A 14,984-nucleotide genomic window follows, 5' to 3' on the forward strand; every position below is an offset into this window, starting at 1 on the left:
ATAAATAGAATAAATCCTTTATATACAAATACACTGGTGTCCCGTACAATACTAAATTTGAGGTTATGTACTCCAAGTACGAAAAAGATTGTCATAGGTTGGAATTTTCTATAATCATCAATTTCAATAAAAACCTATAAGTGAACCAACAGTACTTATCATATGATAAACATTGTATTGTGTACTTTTACACATATCACCTCATAGAGTTCCACAGTGCTCTTCCTCAGTGATAGAGCTGAAGGCTCTAATGGGAATACTTGACCTTGAGGTGCCTGTGAGGGGAATACCGCTTTATGGTTAAAAACTCAGGCTGTGGTGTCAGACCTGCATTAAAATTCTGCCCCTACTGTTTCTTACCTTTGTAATACTGAATGGGCCATTTAACTCTCAGGGTACAGATTTGTTCCTCCTCTTTAAAATAGTATGGTTATAATATTACCTACCTGTGGAAAATTAAGTAAGATCATATGTACATATTTCTATAGTTTATACTTTAAAAGTTGTTGGCTGTTGTTCAGTATTTGTTTTTCATCTATGTAGGATGACCTCATTCCTGAGTTTCTCTCCCTTTTGTTGTTTGTACATTTTTCCATTTGGATCTCTGATCTGTTGGAATAGATAGATAAACTGAATTATGTCAGTAATGCGGGTTGAAGGGTTGAGCTTATCACATTAGATATCCTGCCACTAATTTTTCAGGATTGGTTTCATTTCCCAAGCTTGGGAAATCCTTCATAGCATTGCTGGGCACTAACGTTAAATATGGACTATGGTTATTCCTCTTCCCGTCCCGGTATTTTGGTGGTATTTTCTGTCAACATCTTTTCAAAGTAGGCATTAAGAAGAGAGAGAAAGAAGAGAGAGAGACTGCTGAAGGCTTGTTTTTAGTTTCATAAATAGCTACATCTTATTTCTCGTTAACATTTATAAGAGTGATATTTATAGATTAGTTTCATTCTTTATATCCTATTTGACTTATAGGTGGTGGTGCCTTAAATGTTTTGTTCTTTCATATAGTATGTTTATAATCTGCCTGAAGTTGTGTTCAGAGATACTCATTTTATTTTCATTTTTAAAGTTTCTTGGGCTGTGAGGGGTATGTGGTTCACGTATTTGGGTCTGGCGGCCCCTCCCGCAGGCCTGCGTTTCATCTGTCTTCATAAAATGGCCGACAAGCTGTTCACATGCAAATATAAATTGAGAGCATGAGAGGCCTGGCATGCCTTCCGGGAGCTGCCTGTGATACCGACATTGTGTGCGCTTCCCATTCCAAACAGCAACCAGGACTGAGCCTGGATTTTTCGGCCAAAGGCATGGTGATACTAGCCAAGTTCGCTTTTAACCCCAAATTACTTGGTGCCACCTTAAGGATTCATGATACTATTTTTGGGGGATCGTGTGAGTTCAAAGAAAGAAAGTATTAATATCTCGGAGAGAAAGTTATACATTCCAGTGTTTCTAATTTCTATTTATTTCAAGAAAAAGAAGTAGAAGTTGCTTTGTCTGAGAATTCTAGCTGAAGCCGAGACCAGGGAAACATCAGCCTGTTCAGTTCCCTCTATCTGTCTTTTGTCAATCTCAGATGAAGTTATTGGAGGAAAGTGATTTTATCTCTTCCCTAAAGACATAATTCCCAGAGGAAAATAATTGAAGATTTCAGGACGTGGTATTTATATGCATTAGATAACTTCCTGGGGTTGCTTTGATCGAGTGTTCTTTCTTTTTCCATAACCTCAGGTTATAGAACATGAGTTTGTGAAAAGTTTTTGTTTGTTTGTTTGTTTCATTTTGTTTTTAAAGAGGGAACTGTCATAAATGTGTCAACAAAACTTAAGAATTTTTAGAATCCTGTTGGAGGAAGAAGTGACAGACTGGTCTTCAAATAGAGTGGGAACCCATTACTCCGTCTTTATGTATAGATGCGAGGGGAAATAATATTCTTTTTATTCCAGCTCTTGAGGAGAAAGGTAATGGGAAACGAATGGTATTTTTCTAGTAAACCACGGAGAATGAATAGACAAATGGTAACATGCTGTTTCATCCAAAACCATAAAGTAGGCCATGTAACTTTACCTAAAGTGGATGCAGCTGTTTCTTCCCTGTCCAACTAGTCTGGTTTTTTCTTTTTTTTTTCCTGTGGAATTTTTGCTTTCTTTTTTTGTACTCCCTTAAGACTCAACTGTAAAAGAAAACAAATCTTTGTCCAATTAGAGTATTAGATGGGAATTTTGAAGGAATTATCTGAAGCCCAAAGATAAAATATCAGAATCTCTGAACTCAAAATTGGTATAATAAATGATTGAAACTCTACCTGTAGAGTCAAACAGACCTGAGTTGAAATGAAATAATGCCTGAGTGACTTTGAATGAGCTTTGACCCCAATCTTAGTTTTTTTTATTGTATCAGTAAAATACGAATACTAAAAGAGCCTACCTCATGAGTATTAAAATGAGAATATGCATATGAAACAGCTTAATGTCTACCTCATAGTAAGGACTCAAAGAAAGGTAACCATTACTACTATCCAGTTAAAGCTTGTCATATGTGTAATAAATACACATATTCGAGAGGTCGAAAGCTGGGAGCCTGAGATTGGAAGCAGGATAGTGTCAGAAATAAACCAAGACTTAGAGCCATCTTCTGTAGATACCTACTCTGTTCTGAAACATCAGCCATAAATCTACTTAAATCTGTCCATAATCCCCGCAGTGCCACATCTTTTTCACTGTTTAGTTCTAGTGCTCACATTCTGTCCACCTCCCAGGAGTTGAGAACTACCCAAGGTGATTCAGGGTTTATAGAAACTTCAGAATGAGTGCTCAAGAAAAGGTGGTTTTGGAAAGAGGCAACTCCTCCTAGATGTCTTCAATTTTAGCTGAGGTTTTCCTTGGCTCAAACCAATTAGAATCTGGCTTATTTAAAACTATAAGCTGATTAAGGGTAGGACTCATGACAAATCCTTTTAAAAACATCTTGTATAGCACATAGCTCTGTAGCTTAAACTTAGTAGGTACCTGATATTTATTTACTTAGTGAATAAAGTTAATTAATGGAGAAATAGGTTGTCATTATCCCCAAATATTTTTTTGAGTCTGCTTACTGTTTGATTTACCAAGAGTTTTTTAAGGAAAAATAAAATAAAACCCTGGAGAAGGTGAAAATGTAATTTGAGTGTAGGGGAAAGTTGTACACAGACATATGGACATACATACACAGATACAATTAATAGTGCTAGGGAGCCAAGGCCAGGGCTAGGTACTCATGGACATAGTAGATCAAGTTGTGCCTCAGCTTCCAATTTACCCCAGTGAGCAGGTGTGATCAAATATAGTTGACCCTTGGACTATACAGGTTTGAACTGCATGGATCCACTTAGACCTGGATTTTTTTTTTCCGCAATAAATACCTGTATTGTTTTTAGTCTGCAGTTGGGAGTGTGCAGATGCGGAGGGCCGACTGTATGCATTGTTCTACACCATTTTAATTCTGGGATATGAGCACCTGTGGATTTTGGTATCCACAGGGCTCCAGAAACCAATCCTCCTCAGATATTGAGGAACATCTAAGTTTTGGGGGAATTAAAAGTTGTATGTAAATTTTGACTGCACAGTGGGTTGGCATCTCTAACTCCCAAGTTGTTCAAGGGTTACTTGTATTTGAAATACCATCATGTTAGCTTATGCTAGATTACCAGAGGGAATGCAGTCCTGACAAAGTTCTTAGCTCTGACTGTATCACTTATTTAATCCTTTTGCATATTGCTGAAACCCCCTTTTTGACTTTTCAAGAGCTCTTGGAGGTCTTAAGTCTTGTTTGTTGGACTTTGACTTGGAACACCTATGCAAACTACCTTGGTGAATTCCCATGCTGCTCTTTGGCTACTGTTAAAAGTATTTATGGGACAGAACTTTTGAAGTCTGTGCTCAATATTTACAGGGTCTCTGAATAGTCCCCAAAGCTTGCAATCTGTGGTGCATCAGGTAAGCCATTAATGAAGAAACAGCTCATGTGATAGCCCCTACTTAATTCAAGGCTCACTTCTGCAGGACTACCCTGAGTCAGTGTCAGAGGCAATAGCATGGTCCAACATTGACACTCTGAAAGCACATTTCCCGCTGAGACTCCCCGTGAAAGCACCCTTAGCTAAAAAGAAATAAAAAAATAAAGAAAGAAAGAAGGAAAATGTGGGATTCCCTTACCAGAGAAAGAAAAGCTGTGTTCACGTTTTTTTCTATTTACTAACTCTCATCATCTGAATAGCCTACTACTAATAATAACCTAATCTGAGTGACTTTTTAAAATGTGATACTTATAACGCAAAAATTTAGGTTATTTTCTTAGGTTTAATCATGTTTGTTCTTCCTCATTTCACTGATAGTTGCACATATGTTGGTGGCATCAACCCTTTGCAGTCATTGGAAGGCCATTAATCTTAAATGATGCTTGCCCCAGATTTTGCAAATTTCCAGCTCTACCTGCCAATTTGAAAATCACCCTGGAGTATTGGTTAAATCTAGCTTCCATGTTCACCATCTTCATTCATATCATTCCTATCTTACATTGTTAAAATAGGTACCACTGCTAAATGTTGCTAGATGAACAAGGAATGTGCTTTTTTAACAATGGTTGTCATTATCTCATTAGTTATCATTTAACCATTTCTGTGAGTATTTTGAGTATTTAGATATGTATAAAATAACTTTCAAGCTACTGACTTCCTGATTTAAGGTTTATATGTAGGATTCACTTTGTAATTTGGGGATGAGATAAGAGAACTATAAATTTCTGTTTCTCTTTTGGATAAACATTCTTTTATCTGATAATATCTCTTTAAAAATTGCAGGCCCTTTGCTTTAACCTTTTTTCACTACCTCCTCAAATATATATTGTATTGTACTATTATATTGCAATATTAATACATATTGGAAGGCAAAATAAAATTCATAATTCCAGCCTCTAAGAATTAACTGTTCCTACTGTGTGGACTGCTTGTTGTAGGAACTGTTTTGATTAATGTGTCCTTTTAGTTGGTTCATTTTTAAGAATTTTGCAGGCAGCAGAGCCTTACAGTTGCATCTTATTGGGAAAGCAGGAGTGTTCTAGCACCATTGACTTATAAATACAATTTATCAATATTTCATAATTTGCATGACTTTCTTTTACAATTACCTAGCAACAGTTATTCTCTGCAGTGTTCCTTCTAAAAACCCTGCAGGGACAGACACAGTAGAGTGACCACCATAATAGCAGCCATAACAGTAATGATCAATATTCTAAAATGTGAAGGTCCCAACTCAAGGAGACATTAAAACCTAAATGCCTTCTGTTTTCCAGATCTGTCTAATTAAATCCTGACTGATGAATTTTTAGCAGTGCAATGAAGGTAGTCTCTCTTTTTTAAGAAACTAGGGACCAGAGTTTGGTTTGATCTAAAATGTCGCTCTGAGACTAGGTGAATTATACTTTCTTAAATATTGTTAGCAGATGTGACCTACTGTTGTTTGGAGAGGCTCTTTAGAAATGCCTCCAGACAAAGGAAATTCTTGGATCTTGCCTTATGAAGGATGAGGTACCAGGTGAGGCTGGGGGCTTCCCCCACTTGCATCCCGCAGCGTAGAGTGTGCCGAGCTTTGCACAGGACCCAGCGTAGTTAAGGTGCCTTTTCAACTGAAAAATAGGGAGGCAATTTGTAGTCATTTTAAAGAAGTAGTTTTACCTCACACATTATGGATATTTTATTGTCTACATACAGAGGATAACTAGCTGAATAGACTTTAAGTGGTTGGCTAGTAGCCAAAGTAGGGAATGTTTTAGACTCTGTTCCCCTGATTTCCAAATTCTAAAATGTACTGGCTGGGTGGTCTATTTCAGACATCTTCCCTTGCCCCCCCAACCCCTCACACACAAATAGCTACAGAAGAAAGAAGGAAAAAAAGGGTTTCCTTCTGGTCCTCAAATTTATTTGTACCTTTGACTTTTTTCCCAGGAGTGACAACCATTTGAGTGTTCATTGGATGTAACATTCCAAATTGAAAAGCATTTTTACTTGCTTATTTATATTTTATTTGGGATTGTGCAGATTTATCCATAGATCTCTATTCTAAAAATACAAAACAATAAAATTCACATAGTATTTGAATTGGGCTCAGAAAAAAGATTAAATGAAGAGCTGTCATCAAACCACAGTGCGGTAAGAGGTGCACCTGGTGTTTGGCTATAGTGACATCTGCAGTTGCTCTGTTTTCCCTGTGATCTAAGCCTGCACCAACTCTGATGGGACCCTTTGACAGAGACATCCTTAGGAGGACCTGCCATGTCCTTCTAGTGGTCACTTGCACACCCCTCTCCATCAATGAAAAGTCAGCTTGGTGAAGTGTCAGGCAGGCTAGTTTGGTTAGGGAATAGTGTGTGAGCTTTCCTTGCCACGAATAATGGGGCCTGATTTGACACTTGAGCATGAATTTGTTCTTTTAAAGTCTGTATATTATATTTTAGAAGGAATTATGCATTTGTGGATAATATTAGTAAACTGAATATAATAAAAATAATTTATTTGGGAGTTTGGAGTCACTAATACAGATTGATTAGTTGTCTGCTGGAAAAATACATGTGGCCACAGGGTTTTTTGGTACCTTTTCTCCCTACAGCTTCCCCACCTGCCCCCAGGCCCTTCTTTTCTTTGGGTTTTACACAGCTCCAGGCAACTCTGTTCCCTTGGCATTAGCTTGTTGTTCAGGAAATCCCCTGGGATATCACAAAAAGAGGTGTGGGGAGGGGTAGTATTTACTGCAGATGACTCTACCCTGTCTCAGTTGTTCATTTCTATACTGGGTCCATTTTAACGCAAAGGGAACAAGGGAGTCTCATATGCCTTATCCGCAGGCATCATACAGTGAATATCCAAAGAGAGAGATGCAAAGGATGTTGTGGAGAGGCCCAGCAAAATAGGAATAGGCTTCCAACAATCTCTCCATGAAGGAAAGTTAGCGTTTTCTTAGATCTCTGTATGTATTTTGCAACTAGAGAGCTTCTCAGCAAGCAGCATTTGTAAACTCAAGAGATGAACAAAGAGAAGCCAAATCATAGCTTCTGAGTAGGTCACATTAGCAAAGGACAGTTGCCATTACAAGCTTGACACTGAGCATTTAAGGGAAAATCAGTTGACCAAGTCACTTAAAAACTTGAACCTCAATTTTCTCATAAGTAATTCAACAGATCTTAAGAATTTGCTGGGAGCATTTGGACTATGTACTAGATACATTGAAGGAGTACAGAGATGGATCAGACATCCTGTTCTTGAGCACCTCAGAAGGAAAAGGCTTCATTCATTCATTTCACTCATTCATTTCATTCATTCAGCAAATATTTAGTGCATTTTAAGAACCAGGCACTGCCCTGAACAAAGCAGACAAAATCTCTCTTCTTTTGGCACTTACCTTCTGGTGCGAGCAGACTGTGAACTAACTAATATATGTGTCAGATGTCAAGTAGTATTAAATAAAACAAGATAAGGGGATAAACAGAGGAGGATATAGATGCTATTTTACAGAGTGGTGAGGGAAGCCTTTCCGATATGCTGACATTTGAGCTAAGACCTGAGAGGTTGAAGAAGGGAGCTAAGCAGATATTAGGAACTTTTGTGTTAAGAGGAGGAAGCAGTAAATGGAGAGGCTTGGAGACATGTTAGAGGAACAGCAAGGGGGTCAGTGTGGGTTAAGGGGCATGAATGAAGAAGAGGGCAATTGGAGATGGGGGGTAGCAGGAAGCCAGATTATGCTGGACCTTGTAGGCCAAGGAGAGGACTTGGCAAATCCTTGATAAATCACGATATGCTTTACAGAGGAATGCTCATACCAGATCTACTCATCTGTCATAGTAAATATGTCCTGAGCCCCTATGATGTTCAGTAGTGAACAAACTGAAAGGCCTAATTCATAACAATGTCAAAGATTAAGACTCTCATCTGCCATGGCAACATCGTTTAGTATCCACAACGGTTTGCCCTTATGCATGTCTACTAAAAGCTGAGTCACTTGCATGACATATTTAACTTCATACACCTATTCGTGCAAATGATCCCTTTTTCATTTAATGGATGTCTAAATCTGCTAGGTTTCAGCTGAACCCTTATCTCATGACATCATTTTCATTTGGAAGCCCCTAGGTGTCAAGTACATTTACCATGAAGCTTGATTTTTCTCTCTGATAGTTGCCAGACTTAGCAAATAAATACAAGACACCAAGTTAAATTTATTTCAGGTAAACCATGAATCATTTTTTAGTATTACATGGGAGATAGTTAAACAAAGAAAGTATTTCTTGTTTATCTAAACCAACTCCTGTATTTTATCTGGCAGCCCATCCTAATTCTCCACACACTCCCAGGGAGGTTATGTGGGCAAGAGTAACAGCAGCATATGAAAAGGTTTGATTAGTCTGTGATGATTCCACTGATCACAAAGGGTCAAACCACTGGAATTTAACTCACTGAAAATGAAACCTGGGAAGAGTACCGCAAAGTTCGAATGACTGGACTGCTAAAATTCTTTTCCTGCCGCATCTGCTGGTTCCTAGCCCAGTAGTTATCTTGGAACAATGAGCTGCTTGTAAGGCACAGTCAATAGGTACAATACAGTAGTTGAGAGCCACTCAACCTATGCAAGTACGTGTATAAGTTTAATTAGTGAGACATTAATTGAGTAAGCCATTGAGACAGTAGGTGAGTTACTTCTTGAAAGCAAATGCAAAGGAAGTATACCTTGTCACAAGATCCAGTTATTGGCTGACTGCTTGCCTCATGAAAGATGATGAAAGTAGAAAATCACTCAAATAATAAATGCCTGAGAAATTCCGTATTCAAAGGTGAAGTAGAGAAAAAACATATCAGATAGACTTGGAAACAGAAGGTGCCATAGTTTTCATGTGCTATATGGGAAACTGAATATATATGTTTCCATTTGTAATTGAGGACTATTTTGCTAAGTATGACAAAACTTGTCTAAACATGTTACAAAAACGTGGTGTGGTCTTTGAACCTCTCCTACTTTAAAAAAGATTCAAGGAAAGCAATTTCAGAAAGTAGGATTAAATTCTTTTGGGCTTCAAAGCCGAATAGTGACAAAAATAATGATTTTAGTGATAATAATCGTGATAATAGCTCACATTCATTGTGGATTTTTTGTATGCTGGTATGTTAGTTGGGTCCTCCAAGAAGGATAAGCTTTAATGTGAGTAGATGTGCAGGGATTTACTGGGGTAAAACCTATGAACTATGGGGAGGGAGCAAAAGTAGGCTAGGAGAGGCATCAGATCACAATATAGATGCCCCTCGACTTGCAGTGTAATTAATGTCCTGATGAACCCATTGTAAATTGAAAATATCTTAAGTTGAAAATGCATTTAAAAAACCTAACCTACTGAACATGATAGCTAAGCTTAGCCTACTTTAAATGTTTTCAGAACACTCACATTAGCTTACATTGAGCAAAAGCATTACAATGAATCATCTGCATGATGATTACGCTATAGAATATCAGTTGTTTACCCTGGTAATCGGATGGCTGGCTGGGAGCTGCTGCTTGCTGCTGCCCAGCATCACGAGAATACCATCCACATATTGACAGTCTAGGACAAGATCAAATTCAGAATTTGAAGTATGGTTTTTCCTGAATGTGTATTGCTTTTGTCTCATCATGAGGTTGAAAACTCATTATGTTGAACTGTCATGAACCAGGACTGCACATACTAATCAGGTACCTGTGAATGGAGAGGGGGAAGGAAGGAGGATTGGGTAGGAAGAATCCTAGACATCACTAAGCTTCTAAGAAAGTTTCATACAGGCCAATGGAGGGTCTTTGAGCCAAAGTCACCTCTTTTAAAAGTTCTTGATTCCATAGGAATAGGTCTGCATTAGTATCCTCCCCCTTAAGTCACTGGCTGGGAACCTGGAGGAGATGTGGACTTGGAACAAACATGGTGATAGAACCAGAGGGGTGACAGCTGGGGTTGTCAGGCAGTTATGCTCCTTGTAGCAAGTGATCTGAGTGACTCATTTTTATGGCCACCCTAGCAATGTGCTGTGTTAAGAGTCCTATATTTATGATCTTACTTAGTCCTAAAACAATCTTGTGGAGGTAGGTACAATTAGTGTGCCCATTTTACAGATGAGGAAACTGAGACACAAAGAATTTAAATAGCTTGCCCACAGTAAAGAAGGCAGAGTACTCAAAGAAAGGCACAAAGAATATTCAGACTTGAACTCCAGAATTTAAATGTTTTAACCATTACATTGTATTATAGAAAGAATAGTATTCAAACTCTGGTTCTGTAACTTATTGATTATGTAAATTTGGGCAAGTGATTTAAACTCTTGGACTTGTGTTTCCTTATTTATAAGGTGGGATGTCATCACCTTCCCAGGAAATGTGTTTCTGGTGCTGTTTTGTTTTGAGCTTAAACAATGTTAGTTCCTTTTCCTTCCTCACTTTCTGTCATCTAGGATTGTCATCTCTTCCTATATTCCTTATCTCATCCTCCCAGGTACCTGTGTCAGCCTTGTTCAGGCACCCACAGGCTTAATTTTGCCCTCAGAACTAACAGGACTATTTCCGTGTGGATTATATGTATGAATATATTAACGTGTGTGTGTGTGTGTATCCAGAACTTGTAACAATCCATATTAAATACTAAATAAAGTGTAGCTCACCTTCTCTTTTATCCACCTCACTGCCTCATGAACATGAACCATATGCTAGAGGGCAACATAGAACATACATTTTTCTTGTTTTAAATTCTTTTGGAAAAATTACATTGTTATGGCAAAAGTACACTCTTATTTTTCTGACAAACATTCTTTACTCCTATTTCTATAGTCTCAAGTACTATGAGTATATGACTCTACAATGGATACTTTTTAACAGTGGATGAAATTTTCATTTGATTTTTCTGCCAGAGGTAGAAAGTTATAAAATGAGATTAGTTAAGGTATTTATACCAGATGCCATTATGTTTGTTGGATGGCATAAAACAATAATGATTGCCAATGAATTTGAAAGTATTTCAGTTGGAAAAGATGTAGGAATGTAGTTTTATTGAAAACATAAAATGTTTATTCCCATTCCCTATTTTTTTGTGCCGTACAATAGGAATTTGCACCTCACCCCTTTGATTTTAGGTTTCTGAATTATTTAAAAGAACCAGTTAATTCTCCATTTCAAGTGAGCAAGACAAAGTTCATTAGGATATCTGATTCCTAGCAGGTCCCACATTCACAGATCATGTTAACTCCACAGAGAGGTTTATCTTTTTAAACTGCAAATGCTGTCCAAACTGAAAGCTTTTCTATTTAATGCATTCTTGTAACTTTGGATCCGTAATGGTAGAAGGGGGTCAGTGAGGCACCTTGTTTTCAGAGCATCAGCCAGTTCTAAACATAGCAGTGCCCAGAACATGCATGTTCCTTGAGTTGTAGTGGGTTTGCAAATCAACAGTATGAAATATATAAAACTCAGTAGATGCTAACACACAGTCTTGTCCAGTGGTTTCTAACTAGTGGTCCTTGAAAGGGAAACAAAGAAAAAACCCTAAAAGAAATTATGCATTTTTCCTAGATAGAGCTACATCTGTAGTTGTAAACTCACTGGTTATCTTACACTTACAGAGACTCTGTGGCAGTTATAGTTTTGATTCATTTAATAAAAGAGATGAATTACTCATTATTTAATAGAGATGGTAAGTTAAATACTTTGAGAAATAGGATCCATGAGAGAAAAATATTGCAAGATGTCCTTGTTGGTGACAAGACACAGAAGTCTCTGCTATAGATCAGTGGTTAATAATAGCCTTTAATGCCCTGGCCGGATGTCTTAGTGGTTAGAGTATCATCCCCATACACCAGGGCTGCAGGTTTGCTCCCCCATCAGGGCACATACAAGAATCAACCAAAGAATGCATAAATAAGTGGAACAACAAATCGATATCTGTCTGTCTGTCTCTGTCTTTTTCCCTCCCCCCTTCTAAAATCAATAAATAAAAATTAAAGATAAGGTAATAGCCTTTAACTTTCTCTTAGGAAAGGAGAGGGAGAAGAGAAAAGCAGGTGCCAGTAAAAGCCCGTAAAGACCTGTTGTGCCCAGGAGCTTCTCATCATCTCCCTAACGTATCCCTTTATTCATTCTTTCAACTGATATTGTTGCACTCAATTCTATCTGAGCAGAATTGAAAGCAAGGGTCAGTGGGGAAAAGCAGCTCAAAGTAGAAAACTCAGGCAGCCCTCCTCTACGTAAATTGACTAAGAAAGCATACTTTTGGAACACAAAATCTTAACAAAGTTTGGGTAGCCTAATTATTCATAGTTGAGTAGAATATTTGAGTTGTACGTTCAGATCTTTTTCTTTGTGGATTCTTCTGTGCGGCAATAGGAGAGGCAAGAAAACTGACCTTGGTTGAATAGTACTATGTGCTAGATGCTTTAAATCATTTGGGTATGTTATCTTAATTTGTCGTCATAATTCTAAGAGGTAGAAGATGAGGAAAATGAGGTTCAGGGGGTGGAAGCACATGTCCATGGTCAACAGCAAGTGAGTGGCAGAGGAAGTACTGCTTTGTCTTCCTAAGGAGACCGCTATTCTAGACTGTATACTCCTTGAGGGCAGAAACTAATATTTGTGTTGTATTCAACATAGTACCTGGAACGCAACAGATGTTTTGGATTGAATGAATGAGTAAATGAGTGAATGCATAGATCTTGGGCTCAGTAGTTTAAAGTCTTTTATTTAATTGAGATATATTTAATATATAACATTGTATAAATTTAAAGTGTATAACATTGATTTGATACATTTGTATTGCAATATGACTGCCATTTTAGTGTTAGCTAATACCTCCATATCCTTACATAATTATCATTTCTTCTAGTGTGGGCACAATTAAGATCTAGTCTCTTAGCACGTTTAATGTTTATAATACAGTTTTGTTGTTTATAATTACTGTACTGTGTATTGCGTCTCCAGGACTTATTTAAATACTAGTTGCAGGTATGTCCCCTTAAACAACATCTCTCCCATTTCTCCCCAGTAACCACCAGTTGAGGAGTTTAAAGTCTTTTAAGGGGGAGCATAATATAATATTATAACATGATATAATTATATTACCTACAATATATAAATGTATATTTATATGTAAAATACAATTATCTATAACATGTGATTATACATAATTCTTCCTCCTCCCAACTTATCCTTTCTTAGTCATACATATATTTATTGATACATGCACTAATCCTTGTATTAGGCAATGGGGATATAAAGATAAGTGAGATGTAGACCCATTGCTTATCAGGTGCATATTTCTAGCAAGGGAGACAGATATTTAAACAGATATTTGCCATAAAATATGATTGTGATCTCCTGAAGGTATTTGGATAGTGTTTGGGGGCACATGATGGAAGTAGGTACAAGTGATAAAAGCTATGCAAAGGGCAACAATAGTTGAGTAAGGGGTGTTCATAGAAGAGCTTCATTTGATATTTGATCTAAATATTGAAGTGTGTGTGTATGTTCTTAGATGTTACCTAGGGTCTGTATGCCCCTGATAATTAGCTCAAAACTCCCATTCCACACTCTGAGGAAATCCAAAGTCTACCCAGGATTTCCTAAGATTTCCAGAAAGGCTTTTAGGCTAAAGTTCCCTTCTAGCTCTTGGTTAGTGCACCTGCTGAATTAGTTTAATTGATGGATCTTCTCCCAAGCTATACAATGCTCTCTTCTATGTCCGGTGCCCCAGATGTTGGGTTCAGCCACTTCTCTGTATTTCTGTATTACGCACGCATAGCAATTATGTAAGTAGCTGACTTTGGTGAAATTGTAGGGTAACGGGGTTGGGGAGGGAGCACTTAGCTATGTCTCAGAACACACAAACTACTTCACATTGGTTTTTAAAGAACTCTATTCTGAAAAACCCTTAGGCCTCGGTGCCATGTCACCATTGCCCTCTCCTCTCTCTTTCACCCTCTCCTCTGCAAGCCTCTTCTCATTCTTGTTTCGTTCTAAATATAGAAGAGTGTAGAAATATTTCTTATTTCCTTGAGTTTTGCAAATTTGTGTTCTTGGGGGGATCTCCTTTGTTCATAAGAAATGTACCATCAGTGTGTTTTCCTAATCAGTGAATTCTGGTACTGTTGATAAAATCATAAATGAGATATGCAGTTTCTGTATGTGTGAGAGGGAAGATGCAAGGTCCTTGCTAAGCAAGAAGAACATTGTACCATGTAAGGCTTGATTTGGCTAAGGCACCGTCTTCCTGCACCAGTCATATCATGTGTAATTCAGTCACCTGGCATACTTTCCGTGGAAGGAAGCTCGCTGACTGACTGGCTGACAGATAGAAAGCATCCATAATGAGAGATGGCATCTACCTTTCGAACCCAGGCCTTCCCCACTTTACTCTAATTCAATTTAGTAGATGTTGGATGGAAACTAATACAGTTAAAAAGAGCTTCATGTAATCTCACTAACATTCTTAGAACATGATGCTCAAGGTTTCCTGGTCAAGGATATTTGCATTTATGGAATAGTTAGAGGCAGAATTCTGTGCGTGTGAGAAGCCCTTGCTCTGAGAATGACATTTCCAAGCTGTGAAAATATGATGTGCTCAAAACTAAAACTGAAGTTGCCTTTTATTTTGTAAATATTGAAGGCATAGCCTGGCGCCAGTGAATTTGTTAGCCAAGGTATTACCCATACTGGGTTGGAATCAGAAAAAGTCCATTTGTTGAGTTTACATGATAAAATCAAGCCCGAGGGAGGCAATGAGAAAATGTTGCAAGTAGTCGCAGTCCCACATTTTCCTGCTGCCACTCAGCCACTTTGACACTATTTACTAGAGCAGTTTCATTCTGTGCCTGAGATGTTCCATGAGTCTATGTTACTTGACTCTTACTTCAACTTCTTAATGTTTGTTGTGAACTACAGAAATACTCACCC

At 37.9% G+C, this 14,984-nt stretch overlaps 1 protein-coding gene across 6 annotated transcripts in view; it reads left to right on the forward strand.

Moving 5' to 3' along the window:
• NFIA (nuclear factor I A) overlaps positions 1–14,984 on the forward strand; it is a 353,365-nt gene that overhangs the window by 181,691 nt on the left and 156,690 nt on the right. The gene's annotated exons all lie outside the window — the stretch shown is intronic.

The sequence above is a fragment of the Miniopterus natalensis genome, chromosome 9 (genome assembly GCF_054644295.1).
Source record: "Miniopterus natalensis isolate mMinNat1 chromosome 9, mMinNat1.hap1, whole genome shotgun sequence".
Lineage (NCBI taxonomy): Eukaryota > Metazoa > Chordata > Mammalia > Chiroptera > Miniopteridae > Miniopterus > Miniopterus natalensis.